General features: G+C 53.6%; 1 long non-coding RNA gene and 1 pseudogene across 1 annotated transcript; one reads left to right on the top strand and one right to left on the bottom strand.

Moving 5' to 3' along the window:
• Positions 1-9,288: 9,288 nt before the first annotated feature.
• Positions 9,289-12,704, bottom strand: LOC133339820 (gap junction gamma-1 protein-like; annotated as a pseudogene).
• Positions 12,705-16,229: 3,525 nt separating this feature from the next.
• LOC133339822 (uncharacterized) lies at positions 16,230-17,248 on the top strand. The gene is made up of 3 exons (XR_009754787.1): positions 16,230-16,264; positions 16,742-16,793; positions 17,187-17,248. It is a non-coding gene; the product is annotated as an uncharacterized LOC133339822 (long non-coding RNA).
• Positions 17,249-19,030: the final 1,782 nt, after the last annotated feature.

Below are 19,030 nucleotides of genomic sequence, written 5' to 3'. Positions count from 1 at the left end.
TACCCACCAACCCACACACCCACCTACCAACCCACCCACACACTTACCCACCCACCTACCCACTCACCCACCTACTGACCCACCCACCACACACCAACCCACACACCACCTACCAAGCCACTCACCCACCTACTCACTCACCCACCTACTCACTCACTCACCCACCCACACACTCACTTACCCACCCACCTACCCACTCACCCACCTACTCACTCACCACACACCAACCCACACACCCACCTACCAACCCACTCACCCACCTACTCACTCACCACCTGCTCATCACTCACCCACCCACTCACTTACCTACCCACTCACCCACCCACTCACCCACCTACTCACTCACCCACCTGCTCACTCACCCACCCACACACTCACTACCTACCCACCTACCCACTCACCCACTCACTTACCCACCCACCTACTCACTCACCCACCCACACACTCACCCACTCACTTACCTACCCACCTACCCACTCACTCACGTTTTTGGCACTATCCAAAGACGCCGCCTTCATTGGTCGTAATAAGCATGATGAGGTCATAAACTTTGAGTTTTAAGACCCTTGCTAAGATGTCATGTCTGTCTGGTGGCTTTTGGTTTTGATAAAGGTAAAACCTGTATCTCCTTTCATTTGGGATTGCAAGTGAAGGTGATGAAGAGATGGGGCGTGGAATATTGGCTGATGAACGTCATGGCATCCTGAGTCTTCTCATGCATGTATCTTGGTAGAGCGGTGAAGAATGAAAGCAAAATAACTAATCAGCCCACATTGTGACCTTGATTTTAAGCTTTCGTGACTGCAGGAATCCATATTGTGGTTCTGTCCTTAATGTCACGTAGGTATTAAAATAAATCACGACGTTTCAGGTGCAACACCAGTTTCAGTTTCATTTATTAGAATTTACCCCGTGACCCATTCGGCTGTTGATTTGGGTTCATCCGCAACAAACAATCAAATTACAAGATGCACCTAAAATTCATAGTACACAAATCTGAACATCACGTACGCAAACAATAAAATCCTACAGAAAAAGCACAACCCGTCCATGCTGTGCAGAGTGGTGAGGGGGAGAGTGGTGAGGGGGAGAGTGTGAGGGGGAGAGTGGTGAGGGGGAGAGTGGTGAGGGGGAGAGTGGTGAGGGGAGAGAGTGGTGAGAGGTGGTGAGGGAGGTGTGGTGAGGGGGAGAGTGGTGAGGGGAGAGTGTGGTGAGGGGGAGAGTGGTGAGGGAGAGAGTGGTGAGGGGGAGAGTGGTGAGGGGAGAGTGGTGAGGGGGAGAGGTGGTGGGGGGAGGTGGTGAGGGGGAGGTGGTGAGGGGGAGAGTGGTGAGGGGGAGAGTGGTGAGGGGGAGAGTGGTGAGGGGGAGAGTGGTGAGGGAGAGATGGTGAGGGGGAGAGTGGTGAGGGGGAGAGTGGTGAGGGAGGAGAGTGGTGAGGGAGAGAGTGGTGAGGGGGAGAGTGGTGAGGGGGAGAGTGGTGAGGGGGAGAGTGGTGAGGGGGAGAGTGGTGAGGGGGAGAGTGGTGAGGGGGAGAGTGGTGAGGGAGAGAGTGGTGAGGGAGAGAGTGGTGGGGAGAGAGTGGTGAGGGGGAGAGTGGTGAGGGGGAGAGTGGTGAGGGGAGGGAGAGAGTGGTGAGGGGGAGAGTGGTGAGGGGGAGAGTGGTGGGAGGAAGAGAGTGGTGAGGGGGGAGAGTAGGTAGAGTGGTGAGGGGAGCAGTGTGAGGGGGAGAGAGTGGATGGGTGGGAGAGTGGTGAGGGGCGAGAGTGGTGAGGGAGAGCGTGGTGAGGGAGAGATAGTGGGTGAGGGGTGGGAGAGTTGGTGAGGGGAGAGTAGAGTGGGGGGGAGAGGTGGTGATGGAGAGAGGAAGAGTGGGAGGAGGAGAGTGGTGCGGGAGGTGGCGAGAGATTGGTGAGGGAGAGAGTGGTGAGGGGGGAGTTGGTGAGGGAGAGAGAGCGTGGTGAGGGAGAGAGTGGTGAGGGGGAGAGTGGTGATGGGAGGAGAGTGGTGCGGGGGAGAGTGGTGAGGGAAGGAGATGGTTGTGAGGGAGTAGCGTGGTGAGGGGGTAGAGTGGTGAGGGAGAGGAGTGGATGAGGGGGAGAGATGTCTGAGGGGGAGAGATGGTTGAGAGAGAGGAGTGGTTGGGGAGAGGAGAATGGTGAGGGGAGAATGGTGCGGGAGAGAGTGGTGAGGGAGAGAGTGGTTGAGGGGAGAGTGGTGAGGGGGGAGAGTGGTGAGGGGGAGAGTGGTGAGGGGGGAGAGTGGTGAGGAGAAGTGTGAGGGAGAGAGTGGTGAGGGAGAGAAGTGGTGATGGGGGAGAGTGGTGAGGGGGAGGAGTGTTGAGGGGGAGAGTGTGAGGGGGAGAGTGGTGAGGGAGGAGAGTAGTGGTGAGGGAGAGAGTGGTGAGGGAGAGAGTGGTGAGGGGAGAGTGGTGAGGGGGAGAGGGTGAGGGGAGGGGAGAGTGGTGAGGGGGAGAGTGGTGAGGGGGAGAGTGGTGAGGGGGAGAGTGGTGAGGGAGAGAGTGGGTGAGGGATGAGAGTGGTGAGGGGGAGAAGTGGTGAGGGGGAGAGTGGTGAGGGGGGGAGGTGGTGAGGGGGAGAGTGGTGAGGGAGAGAGTGGTGGGAGGGAGAGTGGAGAGAGTGGTGAGGGGGGAGAGTGGTGAGGGAGAGAGTGGTGAGGGAAGGAGTGGTGAGGGGGAGCGTGGTGAGGGGGAGAGGGTGAGGGGGAGAGTGGTGAGGGGGAGAGTGGTGAGGGGGAGAGTGGTGAGGGGGAGAGTGGTGGAGGGGGAGAGTGGTGAGGGGGAGAGGTGGTGAGGGGGAGAGTGGTGAGGGGGAGAGTGGTGAGGGGAGAGTGGTGAGGGGGAGAGTGGTGAGGGGAGAGAGTGGTGAGGGAGAGGGAGGGAGAGTGGTGAGGGGGAGAGTGGTGAGGGGGAGAGTGGTGAGGGAGAGAGTGGTGAGGGGAGAGAGTGGTGAGGGGGAGAGTGGTGAGGGGAGAGAGTGGTGAGGGAGAGAGGTGGTGAGGGAGAGAGTGAGTGGTGAGGGGGAGAGTGGTGAGGGGGGGAGAGTGGTGAGGGGAGAGAGTGGTGAGGGGAGGAGAGTGAGTGGTGAGGGGGAGAGTGGTGGGGGGAGAGTGGTGAGGGGAGAGTGGTGAGGGGGAGAGTGGTGAGGGGGAGAGTGGTGAGGGGGAGAGTGGTGAGGGAGAGAGTGGAGGGAGAGTGGTGAGGGAAGAGAGTGGTGAGGGGAGAGGGAGGGAGAGTGTGAGGAGAGAGTGGTGAGGGGGGGAGAGTGGTGAGGGGGAGAGTGGTAGGGATGAGTGGTGAGGGATAGAGTGGTGAGGGAGAGACGTGGTGAGGGTGAGAGTGGGAGGGGGAGAGTGGTGAGGGAGAGGAGAGTGGTGGAGGGAGAGAGTGGTGAGGGAGGAGGAGAGTGGTGAGGGGGAGAGTGGTGAGGGGGAGGAGAGTGGTGAGGGGGAGAGTGGTGAGGGAGATAGTGGTGAGGGGGAGAGTGGTGAGCGGGAGAGTGGTGAGGAGAGAGTGGTGAAGGTGTGAGGGGGAGAGTGGTGAGGGGGAGAGTGGTGAGGGGGAGAGTGGTGAGGGGGAGAGTGGTGAGGGGGAGAGTGGTGAGGGGGAGAGTGGTGCGGGGGAGAGTGGTGAGGGAGAGAGTGGTGAGGGGGGAGAGTGATGAGCGGGAGAGTGGTGAGGGAGAGAGTGGTGAGGGGGAGAGTGGTGAGGGGGAGAGTGGTGAGGGGGAGAGTGGTGAGGGGGAGAGTGGTGAGGGGGAGAGTGGTGAGGGGGAGAGTGGTGAGGGAGAGTGGTGGTGAGGGAGGAGCGTGGTGAGGGAGGAGAGTGGTGAGAGTGGTGAGAGTGGTGAGGGAGAGAGGAGTGGTGAGGGAGAGAGTGGTGAGGGGGAGAGTGGTGAGGGGGAGAGTGGTGAGGGAGAGAGTGGTGAGGGAGAGAGTGGTGAGGGAGAGAGTGGTGAGGGGGAGAGTGGTGAGGGGGAGAGTGGTGAGGGGGAGAGTGGTGAGGGGGAGAGTGGTGAGGGGGAGAGTGGTGAGGGGGAGAGTGGTGAGGGAGAGAGTGGTGAGGGGGAGAGTGGTGAGGGGGAGAGTGGTGAGGGAGAGAGTGGTGAGGGGGAGAGTGGTGAGGGGGAGAGAGTGGTGAGGGGGAGAGTGGTGAGGGGGGAGAGAGTGGTGAGGGGGAAAGTGGTGAGGAGAGAGTGGTGAGGGAGAGAGTGGTGAGGGGAGAGTGGTGAGGGGGAGAGTGGTGAGGGGGAGAGTGGTGAGGGGGAGAGTGGTGAGGGGGAGAGTGGGAGGGGAGAGTGGTGAGGGAGAGAGTGGTGAGGGAGAGAGTGGTGAGGGAGAGAGTGGTGATGGGGAGAGTGTGAGGGGAGAGTGGTGAGGGGGAGAGTGGTGAGGGGGAGAGTGGTGAGGGAGAGAGTGGTGAGGGGGAGAGTGGTGAGGGAGAGAGTGGTGAGGGGGGAGAGTGGTGAGGGAGAGAGTGGTGAGGGGGAGAGTGGTGAGGGGGAGAGTGGTGAGGGAGAGAGTGGTGAGGGAGAGAGTGGTGAGGGGGAGAGTGGTGAGGGGGAGAGTGGTGAGGGAGAGAGTGGTGAGGAGAGAGGAGGTGAGTGGTGAGGGGGAGAGTGGTGAGGGGAGAGTGGTGAGGGGAGAGTGGTGAGGGGAGAGTGAGTGGTGAGGGGGAGAGTGGTGAGGGGGAGAGTGGTGAGGGGAGAGAGTGGTGAGGGGGAGAGTGGTGAGGGGGAGAGTGGTGAGGGGGAGAGTGGTGAGGGGAGAGTGGTGAGGGGGAGAGTGGGTGAGGGAGAGAGTGGGAGGGAGAGTGTGAGGGAGAGATGGTGAGGGAGGAGGCGTGGTGAGGGAGAGAGTGGTGAGGGGGAGAGTGGTGAGGGGGAGAGTGGTGAGGGAGAGAGTGGTGAGGGAGAGAGTGGTGAGGGAGAGAGTGGTGAGGGGGAGAGTGGTGAGGGGAGAGTGGTGAGGGGAGAGAGTGGTGAGGGAGGAGGAGTGGTGAGGGAGAGAGTGTGTGAGGGAGAGAGTGGTGAGGGGGAGAGTGGTGAGGGGGAGAGTGGTGAGGGGGAGAGTGGTGAGGGAGATAGTGGTGAGGGGGGAGAGTGGTGAGGCGGGAGAGTGGTGAGGGGAAGGGTGAGGAGCAGTGGTGGAGGGGGAGAGAGTGGTGAGGGGGAGAGTGGTGAGGGTGAGGGAGAGTGGTGAGGGGGAGAGTGGTGAGGGGAGAGTGGTGAGGGGGAGAGTGGTGAGGGGGAGAGTAGTGAGGGGGAGAGTGGTGAGGGGGAGAGTGGTGAGGGGAGAGTGGTGAGAGGGAGAGTAGTGAGGGGGAGAGTGGTGAGGGGGAGAGTGGTGAGGGGGAGAGTGGTGAGGGGGAGAGTGGTGAGGGGGAGAGTGGTGGTGGTGTGGGTGAGTGGTGAGGGTGAGGTTGAGTGGTGAGGGTGAGTGGTGATTAATGAGGGTGAGTGGGGAGGGTTAGTGGTGAGCATGAGTGGTGAGGGTGAGTGTTGAGCGTGAGTGGTGAGGGTGAGTGGTGATTGTTGAGGGTGTGTGATTGGTGAGGATGAGTGGTGAGTAGTGAGGGTGAGTGGTGAGGGTGAGTGGTGAGGGTGAGTGGCGGTTGTGAATGGTGATTAGTGAGGGGTGAGTGGTGAGGGTGAGCGTGAGTGGTTAGGGTGAGTGGTGAGGGTGAGCAGTGAGGGTGAGCAGTGAGGGTGAGTGGTGATTGGTGAGGGTCTGTGATTGGTGAGGATGAGTGGTGAGTGGTCAGGGTGAGTGGTGAGGGTGAGTGGTGAGCGGTTGAGGGTGAGTGTTGAGGGTGAGTGGTGAGTGGTTAGGGTGAGTAGTGAGGGTGAGCGTGAGTGGTGAGTGGTGAGCGTGACTGGTAAGGGAGAGTGGTGAGGGAGAGTGGTGAGGGAGAGTGGTTAGGGTGAGTAGTGAGGCGGAGGTGAGCGTGAGTGGTGAGCGTGACTGGTGAGGGAGAGTGGTGAGGAGTGGTGAGGAGAGTGGAGGTGGGTGAGTGTGACTGTGAGGGTGAGTGGTGAGGGTGAGTGGGGAGGGTGAGTGGCGGTTGTTAGTGGTGATTAGTGAGGGTTGAATGGTGAGAGTGAGTGGTGAGTGGTGAGGGAGAGTGGTGAGTGAGAGTGGTGAGGGTTAGTGGTGAGGGTTAGTGGTGAGAGTGAGTGGTGAGGGTGAGTGGTGATTGGTGAGTGGTGAGGGTGAGTGGTGAGGATGAGTGGTAAGGGTGAGTTGTGAGTGGTGAATGGTGAGGGTGAATGAGTACAGTCAATATGCACTGCTGTTATCATACCAGGTACCACCACCACAATATGTACTCCTATCATAGCAGATACCACCACAGCAGTATGCACTGCTGTAATCATAGCAGGTACCACCACAGTCAGTATGCACTGCTGTCATCATAGCAGGTACCAACACAGCAGTATGCACTGCTGTAGTGATAGCAGGTACGACCTCAGTCGGTATACACTGCTGTAGTGATAGTAGATACTGCTATCGAGTTGGTAGATACCGCTATAGTAAATACTAAAACAGTCAGTATATACCACTACAGTCAGTACATACTGCTACGGTGAGTAGCTACTAGAGTCGGTAGATACTATTATAGAGTGAGTAGATACTGCTATAGATTTTGTAGTTACTACTATAGTCAGTGGATACACTATAGAGTCAGCAGATACTATACAGTTAGTCGTTACGAGTATATAGTCGGTAGATACTACTGTAGGCCCAGTAAATACTACTATGGTCAGTAGTTATTACAGTCACTAAATACTACTACACAGTCAGTAGCTTCACATGGCTCAGTAGATACTACGGTACAGTCAGTAGATACTACTACAGAGTCAATAGATACCACTTCCTCTGTTGTATGTAAGGTGTTGTTAGTATATATACCTACGAGGGGTAAAGATATTTTTTGAGGGGGGGGGGGGGGAGACCGCAATTTTCGGAAACATTTTGACATCAACTATTTACCCCACACTTTCTACAACTTTTTGGACTTGTGAAAGCCTCTTATATATTTGTTGGTGGAGAAATTTACAAACAGCCCACCGGGCTTTGACAATACCTTAGTATCTGTGTATATATATGTAAGGTTTTAAGAAATATATTTTTTACCCGGGCAAAGCCGGGTACTTCCGCTAGTAAAATAATAAATATATAACCCAATACATTTATGTTTTATTTTTACAATTTTATTACTTCCCTTCTACGTGACTTTACCGAAAGAACCAAGAAGGTTAAATAGTTTAGTTTAAATTCGTTACTACTTTAGCGCAAAGCAATTGCGTTCTTATAGAGCAAACCCACAACGCCGACTGTGGAGTTGGGCGTCCCGCTTGGCGATGACCACCAGAGGCAGTCACTGAGCGACCGTTCGAGTGACAAACGTCTCCCGTTGGCCGTGCCGCGTGGAGCTGACAGGGTCACGTCACTTTCACATCCATCAGAAACTTGTCTGCACTGGAGGGATCCGTGCAGCTCCATAGGAGGTCGTGGGTTCGATCCCGATTCTGACAGCTGCTGCCGTATACTTGGAGTCTGTGTCTCTCTCTCATCATCATCATCACCACGGTGGCTGTGAGATGTTAACTACCTCGCCTGGTCTACAGGAGGTCGTGGGTTCGATCCCGATTCTGACAGCTGCTGCCGTATACTTGGAGTCTGTGTCTCTCTCTCATCATCATCATCATCACCACGGTGGCTGTGAGATGTTAACTACCTCGCCTGGTCTACAGGAGGTCGTGGGTTCGATCCCGATTCTGACAGCTGCTGCCGTATACTTGGAGTCTGTGTCTCTCTCTCATCATCATCATCACCACGGTGGCTGTGAGATGTTAACTACCTCGTCTGGTCTACAGGAGGTCGTGGGTTCGATCCCGATTTTGACAGCTGCTGCCGTATACTTGGAGTCTGTGTCTCTCTCACTTTCTCTTATCAACACGGTGGCTATGAGATGTTGACTACCTCGTCTGGTCTACAGGAGGTCGTGGGTTCTATCTCGACCTACTGCGCCTGTTAAAATGCAAATCAATTTATAACATTTTTGACCTTCTTGGTTCTTTCGGTAAAGTCACGTAGAAGGGAAGTAATAAAATAATAAAAACAAAACATAAATTAATTCTCACGACGTTTCGGCCACAACACAAGCAGCCGTCCTCACCTGTTTTTATTATTTTATTACTTCCCTTCTACGTGATGACTTTACCGAAAGAACCAAGAAGATGAATCCCTGCAGTCACGAAAGCTTTAAATCGTAATTTAACATTTTTGACATGCGTTTTTCTGGATTTTGTTGTTGTTATTTTGTCTTTTACTGTTAAAATAAACCTACCATTAAAATTATAGACTCATCATTTCTTTGTCAGTGGGCAAACGTACAAAATAAGCAGGGGATCAAATACTTTTTTCCCTCACTGTACTTGCCAATTGATAAGCATTTATTAGACAAAGCTACACACACTCACAGGTACACCGTTGTTTCGGGAAATTTCTTTAATTGCACAATCTTACCAATCAATTTGAGGTCCATTTTTGCCATTGGGCTCACGTTTCTACAGCGCGGTTCCGTATGAAGTAAAATCGTTTAAGGACGTTCCTATTGTAATCACACGTGCGATTGATCACATGACAGTTACTCAATTAGCATAAATTAACATGAAACACACAAGCATCATTTCCATTTCCCAATAAAAAAAATTAAAGATTCAGAAAAACAATAAACACAACAACACCGTGTCACCTACTGTTCACATTTGCCCACAGCTGTTCCCAAACCGCATAGCCAACATCTGAAATGCCTTTTGCTTTGTCAATGTAAACCGCAGCGGGCTGTCACGCCCTCATAACGACGTGCGCAACGCTAAACCCAACGCCTCTCAACCAGCGATGGGAGAAGGTTTAACGAAAAAATTGAAACAGAAACTCACGCAAATTAAGAAGCTAAAGTAACGAAAAGATTTGCGTTGCTTTAATCAAACATCCCCCTCCCCCCCCGACTCGTACATTTATACGTCGGCCCAATGCGATAAGCCACGATGCCACAAAGAACGCGTTCTAAGGAGACTTGAACTCTCAACGCTCCGCTGGGTTACAAACCCAGAGCAGAGCTGAATCCCCCCAGCTACGAGGCTGGGTGCCGGGCTGCCCCCCCCCACCCCCCCACACCGTCGCGTGGGTCAACGGCGTGCCCCCCACCCCCCCCCCCCCACATCGCGTGGGTCAACGACGTGCCCCCCACCCCCCCCCTCCCCGTCACGTCACGTGGCTCAGCGTGGCGGCCGCCTGCCGCTTGAATCTCGACAGAGAACGTCGACAAAAAAAAGACGATCACAACGGGGGCGGCGCATCGGGGGGGGGGAGGGTGTAGCGGGCGGAGAGTGAAACTGGCTCTGGCGCTAGAGCCACACCGTGCGAGGGGCGGCGGTGGCGACGTCACCAGCGACGTCACCAGCGGCGTCACCAGCGGCGTCACCAGCGGCGTCACCAGCGGCGACGTCACCAGCGGCGTCACCAGCGGCGTCACCAGCGGCGTCACCAGCGGCGACGTCACCAGCGGCCTGTCCGGGGGCCTCCTGGCGGCGGGGGGGCGGCCTCAGCGTCAGCCCCAACTCCGTCTGGAGTTCCCGCAGCTCCTCACGCAGCTGACACAATTCACGCGGCGACATCGCCACCACTGCCGCTGCTGCTGCTGCTGGTGCTGCTCCTGCTGCTGCTACTACTGCTGGTGCTGGTGCCGGGGCTGCCGGGGGCGCCGGCTCGCCCGGAGCCGCCACCCTAGAAAACGAGTTGAATTTCAAGAGTTTTCATTGACAACAATATGTGAATACACTGCACACGATAGAGGGTTTGTCTGGGTTATATTGCGTGTGTAGTGTAGTGTATAGTGTAGTGTATAGTGTAGTGTATAGTAGTGTAGTGTGTAGTGCAGTGTGTAGTGTAGTGTCTAGTGTATAGTGTAGTGTATAGTGTAGTGTATAGTAGTGTAGTGTATAGTGTAGTGTATAGTAGTGTATAGTGTAGTGTAAAGTAGTGTATAGTGTAGTGTATAGTGTAGTGTATAGTAGTGTAGTGTGTAGTGCAGTGTGTAGTGTAGTGTCTAGTGTATAGTGTAGTGTAAAGTGTAGTGTATAGTAGTGTAGTGTATAGTGTAGTGTATAGTAGTGTATAGTGTAGTATAGTGTAGTGTATAGTGTAGTGTAGTGTATAGTAGTGTATAGTGTACAGTGCAGTGTATAGTGGCTAATGCGATCTAAACCCAAAAACCTCGACAACGACGATGATGAATGATAGTAGTTATCGCCGTGACGCGTGAGGAGCGGTGTGAGCGCTCCTCGTGAAACTCACCCGGCGCCGTTCCCGTCCGGGGCGGCGCCCACCAGCGAGTGGTACCCCGGGGGGGGGGCGGGGAGGGGGGGCACCGGCGACACGCGCTGGCTGCCCTGGGCCACCTTCACCCGGGAAGCCTCCAGCGTCGTGAGGGCCGTCTGCTTGCCCTCCGCGGACCTACGTCACACACACACACACGTCTATATACACAGCTGTGAACACATTACACTACACTATACACTACACTATACACAACATCTATATAGATAGCTGTGAACACATACACTACACTATACACTACACTATACACTACACTATACACTACACACACATCTATATAGACAGCTGTGAACACATACACTACACTATACAAAACACTATATACATCGCTGGCAACACACTACACTATACACTACTATACAATTATCATATTTTTTACTGGCAAATGAGGTTTCAACGATCTACAATCTGAGTACGACGCTTCGTCCAGTGATCACAACCAGCATCATCAGGCGGACAGCAGACAGACCGGTGCATTTGCTCTGCAACACGACGGTGGCTGAAGCATGAACCCATCGGTGAAAAAACTATTATCAACCTCCGACAAGGCGTCGTTCGCGCCCCCCCCCCCCGCGTGCCCCCCCCCCCCCCGCGTGCCCCCCCCCCGCGTGCCCCTCCCCCCACCTGCTCCCGCTCAGCAAGTCGTGGAAGGCGCCCAGCCCCAGGTAGCAGATCTCGGACAACTCCAGCAGGAGGCTGAGGGCGGCGATGGCGTACATGAGCAGGAGGAAGATGGTCTTCTCCGTGGGGCGAGACACGAAGCAATCCACGCGATGTGGGCAGGGGTGGCGGACGCACTCGAAGCGTGGGGCCACCTCAAAGCCGTAGAGCAGGTACTGGCCTGCCAGGAAGCCCATCTCGGCCAACGTACGCGCCAGCAGCTGGAGGGTGTAGGCCGCCATCAGCCCAGTCAGACTTGATCCTCCAACGCTCGTTGTGTTGCCAAGGCTCCCGCTTGCTCTCTTCTTCACCCTCCTCCTCCTCCTCCTCCACATCCACCTCCTCCTCCTCCTCCACCTCCTCCACCTCCACCTCCTCCGTGCATTCAACCGCACGGTCGACTCGCTTGGCCCGCTTGTTCCGTTGGTCTCGCTTTAGCTCGATCCTGACCACGGCAGAGAGCGGCGGCGGCGGCGCCGTTCAAGTCCCACCGCTCGGTGTGAAGCGTCGTGGGCGAGTGAAAGTGCTCGCTCGCTGCAAAACGCGACATCACGACGACCAACAGAGACGGACACGGGGGCTGTCCGGGATCCCACTCCCGATCGTCGCCTCCGAGAGACGCTTGAAGTGTCAAGTGAGCACCTGGTGCGACGTGCAAGAACTTCGCCAACCGGGGAGGCAAACGCAGCCGGCGTGGCTCTGGCCACAGACCCCCTCGTGGGCTTTGAAGCGCCGCTCGCGAGAAGCACTTATCCCGACGGCCTTTGGAGACTACGCGGGGGACTTTTGTCTTTGTGCGCGTGTGGCCCCGTGTGCGTGTGTCTGTGTGTGTGTCTGCGTGTGTGTGTGTCTGCGTGTGTCTGTGTGTGTCTGCGTGTGTCTGTGTGTGTCTGCGTGTGTCTATGTGTGTCTGCGTGTGTCTGTGTGTGTCTGCGTGTGTGTCTGCGTGTGTGTCTGCGTGTGTCTGCGTGTGTCTGCATGTGTCTGTGTGTGTCTGCGTGTGTCTGTGTGTGTCTGCGTGTGTCTGTGTGTGTCTGCGTGTGTCTGTGTGCGTGTGTGTCTGCGTGTGTGTCTGCGTGTGTCTGTGTGTGTCTGCGTGTGTCTGTGTGTGTCTGCGTGTGGCCCCGTCTGCGTGTGTCTGTGTGTGTCTGTGCGTGTGTCCGCGTGTGTCTGTGTGTGTGTCTGCGTGCGCGTGCGTGTGTCTGTGTGTGCGTGTGTCTGCGTGTGTCTGTGTGTGCGTGTGTCTGCGTGTGTCTGCGTGTGTCTAGAATCCAAATTCCCCCCCCCGCTGTGAAACACTCCCTCCGGGGACGTGTGTACCTGGTGATGCGATGCACAGCGAAGCCGAGGTACAGGATGGTGGGCGTGGCGACGGCGATGATCTGGAACACCCAGAAGCGGACGTGCGATAGTGGCGCGAAGCTGTCGTAGCAAACGTTCTCGCAGCCGGGCTGCGCCGTATTGCACGTGAAGCGGCCTTGCTCGTCGTAGTAGATCGACTCGCCGGCCACCGTCGTGAGAACGATGCGGAAGATGAGGAAGGTGGTGATCCACAGCTTGCTCAGGAATGTGGAGTGTCGGTGAACCTCCTCCAGCAGCTGTGTCAGGTAGCCCCAGCTCATCGTGAACGCCACTCAGATGCAAAGACGCTGCTGCGGGGAAACGTTCGAGTTTGTACGGGCAACTAGCGTCACTTAGAAACATTCAACTTCAGGACTTTGAGAGATGATCAAATAACCTGTCCCATTTGTCCAGTTGCCCGTTTGGAACGAGATTCGTAAGTTCAACCTCCACGCACAATAGATGACAGTGGTGGCATCCACATCTATAAAACGTGAAGAACCAGTGGCATCTACATCTACAGAACGTGAAGAACCAGTGGCATCTACATCTACAGAACGTGAAGAACCAGTGGCATCTACATCTGCAGAACGTGAAGAACCAATGGCATCTACATCTGCAGAACGCAAACAACCAGTGGCATCTACATCTACAGAACGTGAAGAACCAGTGGCATCTACATCTACAAAACGTGAAGAACCAGTGGCATCTACATCTGTAGAATGTGAAGAACCAGTGGCATCTACATATGTAGAACGTGAAGAACCAGTGGCATCTACATCTGTAGAACGTGAAGAACCAGTGGCATCTACATCTACAGAACGTGAAGAACCAATGGCATCTACATTTACAGAACGTGAAGAACCAGTGGCATCGACATCTGCAGAACGTGAAGAACCAATGGCATCTACATCTACAGAACGTGAAGAACCAGTGGCATCTACATCTGCACAACGTGAAGAACCAGTGGCATCTACATCTGCAGAACGTGAAGAACCAGTGGCATCTACATCTGCACAACGTGAAGAACCAATGGCATCTACATTTACAGAACGTGAAGAGCCAGTGGCATCTACATCTGCAGAACGTGAAGAACCAATGGCATCTACATCTACAGAACGTGAAGAACCAATGACATCTACATCTACAGAACGTGAAGAACCAGTGGCATCCAGTGGCGGCTCCTGCAAAATCTCTCAGGGGGGGCAAATGTCTGGATGATTGATAAGGATAAGGTCCACCCATGCAATGGATAAATTAACAGCTTAAGCATGTAAAGGCAACTTCACTTCTTTAATATTAATGAAAAATAAAGTGACTCTTACAATACATCTTGTTTGTTTCTATACTCACTATTAAAACAAACCACTCAAGTTTCTTTTATTAAAGATTCCACTAGGTGGCGACAAATTATATTGTTGGATGAAACGTGCTTACGTATGATGACGTAAGCACGTATGATGACGTAAGCACGTTAGGGCGAGCCCTCCCTGAAGCCATAGAGAATGCATTGCAGCGCCCCCGTTCGAAAAAAAACATCTTTGAATGTAAGTCTATGGGACCACTCGGGGCGATTGTCAGCTGGAGGGAAATCGCCCAAAAAGAGGCGGTACTCCACAGAACATAGCATGACGCTGATTGGACTATATCCAGAGGCACAGTGACGGCTCGCGTGACTCTGTGGTTGAATGAGATTGGTGGTGCGTCGCCCAATCGGCCTAATAAAGAAACCGCCCCTGGTGGCATCTACATCTGCAGAACGTGAAGAACCAGTGGCATCTACATCTGCAGAAGGTGAAGAACCAGTGGCATCTACATCTACAGAACATGAAGAACCAATGGCATCTACATTTACAGAACGTGAAGAACCAGTGGCATCTACATCTACATAACGTGAAGAACCAGTGGCATCTACATCTACAGAACGTGAAGAACCAGTGGCATCTACATGTACAGAACGTGAAGAACCAGTGGCATCTACATCTGCAGAACGTGAAGAACCAGTGAATTCTACGTCTGTAGAACGTGAAGAACCAATGGCATCTACATTTACAGAACGTGAAGAACCAGTGGCATCTATATCTGCAGAACGTGAAGAACCAGTGGCATCTGCATCTGTGTTTGGTGTACATGCCATACACCACGTTTGGATCGACAGAAGTCAAGTTGGACTTACAAACGGTACCTCTGGAACCTAACCTTGGTAACGTAAGTTGAGTTCGCTCAGCGTTGTGTCCACACGCTCACACAACAACAACAGCCATTCGGCAGTCAACCCAAGGCACCTACCATGGGTTGGCTGACAGATGGCTGGCCGATGCAACAACTGTGCCCCCTACTGTGAATACTCGCTGCGCTTTAAACGCCCGGCGCTCCGCTCGTTGTTGTGAGCGTCGCTCCTCTGCCCTTCGTTGTTGCTGGAGGGCGACTGCCTCCAACTGATTCTAGATTTGAAGCTTTCGTGATTGCAAGGATTCATACTCTTAGGTTATTTCGGTAAAGTCACGTAGGTAAAAATATTAATAAATTATAAAAAATTATCATGGAAATAAAATAATAAATCACGACTTTTAGGAGGCAACCCAAGTCTCCGTCGTCAGGTGGGACCGTCACAGCTAAATTGACTGTATCAAGTGAGGCAAATTCCAAGTGACAAGCTCTTAAATACAAGGGGGAGGGGGGGAGGGGCTTATCTGAATGTTAAACGCGGGAGATGTCAACACTCGGTAAATTAGAATAGTACCTGTCAAATAAGATGGTACAAATATGTGTAGTTAAATCTTTTACCGTGATGATGGGTACAAACTAATCATTGGAAATATATTATTAACCATGTAACAGTCACTCACCCACTCACTCACCCATCAACTCACCCACTCATCCACCCACCCAACTCACCCACCCACTCACTGTCACTCACTCACCAACTCAGCCACTCATCCCCTCACTCACTCACTCTCCCACCCACTCACTCAGGCACTCACCCACCAACTCACCCAGTCACTCACCCACCCAGTCACTCACACACCCACTACCCACTCACCCACCCACTCAGTCAGTCACCCTACATTATAGACTGTACCTGTGTGTACAGTCTACATTATAGACTGTATCTTTGTTATAGACTGTATCAGAGGCAATATTGTTATTTCTATTAATATTATTTTTATTATTAATTTTTATTTTTACCTACGTGATTTTACCGACAAAAAACCTAAGAGTATACCTCCAACTGCCCAGTAGTAGCAGCGTCCTTCACGAGCCTCCTCCTCCTGCTCCACAGAGGCTGATCCACTCAGCTCCACATCACTCCATCTCTTCTCTAGCCGTTCAGGCGTTCGCTCACACACACACACACAGCCACAGCAGCAAGGAGAGACAAAGACGGCAGCGGCTGCGTGGGAGACAGAGCGCAGAGAGAGAGAGAGAGCAGCAGGAGGAGGGTGGTGGGGTCAGACCTCTGCTGGAGCGCAGGAGACGATCAGCTGGGAGAAGACTGCAGCGAGTGGAGGAGACGCCTTAGCAGATGCACGTGGCAAAGACGCCATCTTTCTGCCCCTCCCCCCTCACCTTCGGCTCCTCCCCCACATCCGCCCCCCCCTCCACATCCGCCCCCCCTTCTTCACCCTCACTTCGGACTATTTATTGTTGAATATTTTCATTATTTTATTATTTCCATTCTACGTGGCTTTACCGAAAGAACCAAGAATATTACCCTGTTCGTGACCTTGACCCTGCTACTGACTTTGACCCCGTGCCTGACCCTTGACCCTGCCCCCCGAGGGCAATGCCTGCATAGGTGCTGCTACTCGCTACTAACACCACTTGCCCCTACAACCTGGTACAGTCTACATGGGGGGGGGGGGGATAGTTGTGTTTGCATTGACATTTTCAGTTGAAGTTTCTACTTGAAATAAATAATTCAAGTGAACACAGACATTGGGGATTTGTTTGTGTGTGTGTGAACGTGTTAAACTGTGTGTGTGCACGTGTTCAATAAACTGTGTGTGTGCGCGTGTTAAACTGTACGTGTGTGTACGTGACGATTATCTGAACCGGTCCTGGGACTCCCCTAGGTCGACTCAGCCTCAAATGCGTACCTGGCGTAGCGGTGTAGTGTAGTGAACATCGCTAGCCCTGGCCACCCACCCCCTCGTGTGCCACAGTGCCAGGTTGCTACTGCTACTCGCTATCAACGCCACTTGACCCCAGCAGTCTGTTAAGGCTATAGGGGGGTCTTTGTGTTTGGAGCGAGCGTGAGAAATGAGTATGGTGTGAGCCAGGGAGTGTTGAATCCTGTATCTCTCTCTCTCATCAGGACTCTGCCTGGACTCCCCAGAACCTCAGAACAACGTTGAGGAAGACTCAGCGTGAGTGATTTTCTCGCTCTCACTCTTCACACTCACTCGCTACCTCACTGACTCAGTCACTACCCTCACGCATTCACTACACTCACTCGCTACCTGCACTCATTCACTCACCACCCTCACTATCCTCACTCGCTACGCACCCAGTGTGTGTGACTAGTGCTGTACTAGTAACGAATTGGCAAGTTCTGTTTACGTGACCAACCCTGTTACTAATTGGCTGTGTCGCGTGGTGAAGGGTTTACAAAAACCTGTAATATGGATCATATTGGTCGCGAAAACCTACGTTTTCAACGTAGGTTTTCACAACAAATATCCATCATTGAGTTTTTTTGGGTTGGATCACGTAAATACGAACGTGTGGCGATAGTGCCGATCGTTGTGTTGGTGGTACAGGTGTTGGTGGTACAGGTGTTGGTGGTACAGGTGTGCGCGTTGCATCGCCGGCACGACAAGCCAGGAACTCCCATGGAGAGAGGGGGGAGAGGAGCGGAGGGAAGAAGAGGCCAAGGCAGAGAGCCAACTTGGAACAGGCTTGACGATGAGCGGAGAGGCTACGGTGCAGACCGAGCCGCCCAGAGGGGAGCAGCTGCAGGGAGAGCAGCTCTGAGCGTGAGAGACGAGGAGAGACGGGACAACCTGGCAAGAGCCGGGCAGGAGAGGGGGGCACAGGGGGGCAGAGGGGGGCATGAGAGGCAACCTCCAGACGAGAGGGCCAGGTGGGAGCAAGAGGGAGCCAGGAGGGTCGTCATGCCGGTGATGCTGAGACCGATGGACGTGGCGAGGGACGCGGCGGAAAGAGGGGGGGGGAGGCAGGCCGGGGGGGGGCGGTTTGGAGAGGCGGAGGCGAGAGCGATGGCAGACAGGAGAGAGAGACAAATGTGGCAGGGGTTTTGCGAGGAGGCCGTGGAGGAGGGGAGAGGAGCGCCGAGAGACGAGTTCGCGAGACAGACGTCCGTAGCGCGAACGATGTCGGGGCTGAAGGCCATCGAGCATAAGTGGCCTGGCAGGAGAGCCAGAGGCAGGAGAGGGGGAGGCTGGTAGAGGAGACTTTAGTGAGGGCAGATTCACACACAGAGACCCATAGATTCATAGAGACCCTATAGATTCACACAGAGACCCATAGATTCACACACAGAGACCCATAGATTCATAGAGACCCATAGATTCACACAGAGACCCATAGATTCATAGAGACCCATAGATTCACACGGAGACCCATAGATTCATAGAGACCCATAGATTCACACAGAGACCCATAGATTTATAGAGACCCATAGATTCACACAGAGACCCATAGATTCATAGAGACCCATAGATTCACACAGAGACCCATAGATTCATAGAGACCCATAGATTCACACAGAGACCCATAGATTCATAGAGACCCATAGATTCACACAGAGACCCGTAGATTCACACAGAGACCCATAGATTCACACACAGAGACCCGTAGATGCACACAGAGACCCATAGATTAACACACAGAGACCCATAGATTCACACACAGAGACCCGTAAATTCACACAGAGACCCATAGATTAACACACAGAGACCCATAGATTCACACACAGAGACCCGTAGACGCACACAGAGACCCATAGATTCACACACAGAGACCCATAGATTAACACAGAGACCCATAGATTCACACACAGAGACCCATAGATTCACACAGAGACCCGTAGATTCACACACAAGAGACCCGTAGACACACACAGAGACCCATAGATTCACACACAGAGACCCATAGATTCACACACAGAGACCCGTAGACGCACACAGAGACCCGTAGATTCACACAGAGACCCATAGATTCACACACAGAGACCCATAGAATCACACAGAGACCCATAGATTCACACACAGGGACCCATAGATTCACACAGAGACCCGTAGACGCACACAGAGACCCGTAGACACACACAGAGACCCATAGATTCATAGAGACCCCTAGATTCACACAGAGACCCATAGATTCATAGAGACCCATAGATTCACACAGAGACCCATAGATTCATAGAGACCCATAGATTCACACAGAGACCCATAGATTCATAGAGACCCATAGATTCACACAGAGAACCGTAGATGCACACAGAGACCCATAGATTCACACACAGAGACCCGTAGACGCACACAGAGACCCATAGATTAACACACAGAGACCCATAGATTCACACACAGAGACCCGTAGATTCACACAGAGACCCATAGATTAACACACAGAGACCCATAGA

This window comes from Lethenteron reissneri, unplaced genomic scaffold (genome assembly GCF_015708825.2).
Source record: "Lethenteron reissneri isolate LAM-NWPU_2019-01 unplaced genomic scaffold, ASM1570882v1 scaffold_415, whole genome shotgun sequence".
Lineage (NCBI taxonomy): Eukaryota > Metazoa > Chordata > Hyperoartia > Petromyzontiformes > Petromyzontidae > Lethenteron > Lethenteron reissneri.
The sequence above is the reverse complement of the archived record's forward strand: the minus strand, read 5'-3'. Positions and strand labels throughout refer to the sequence as shown.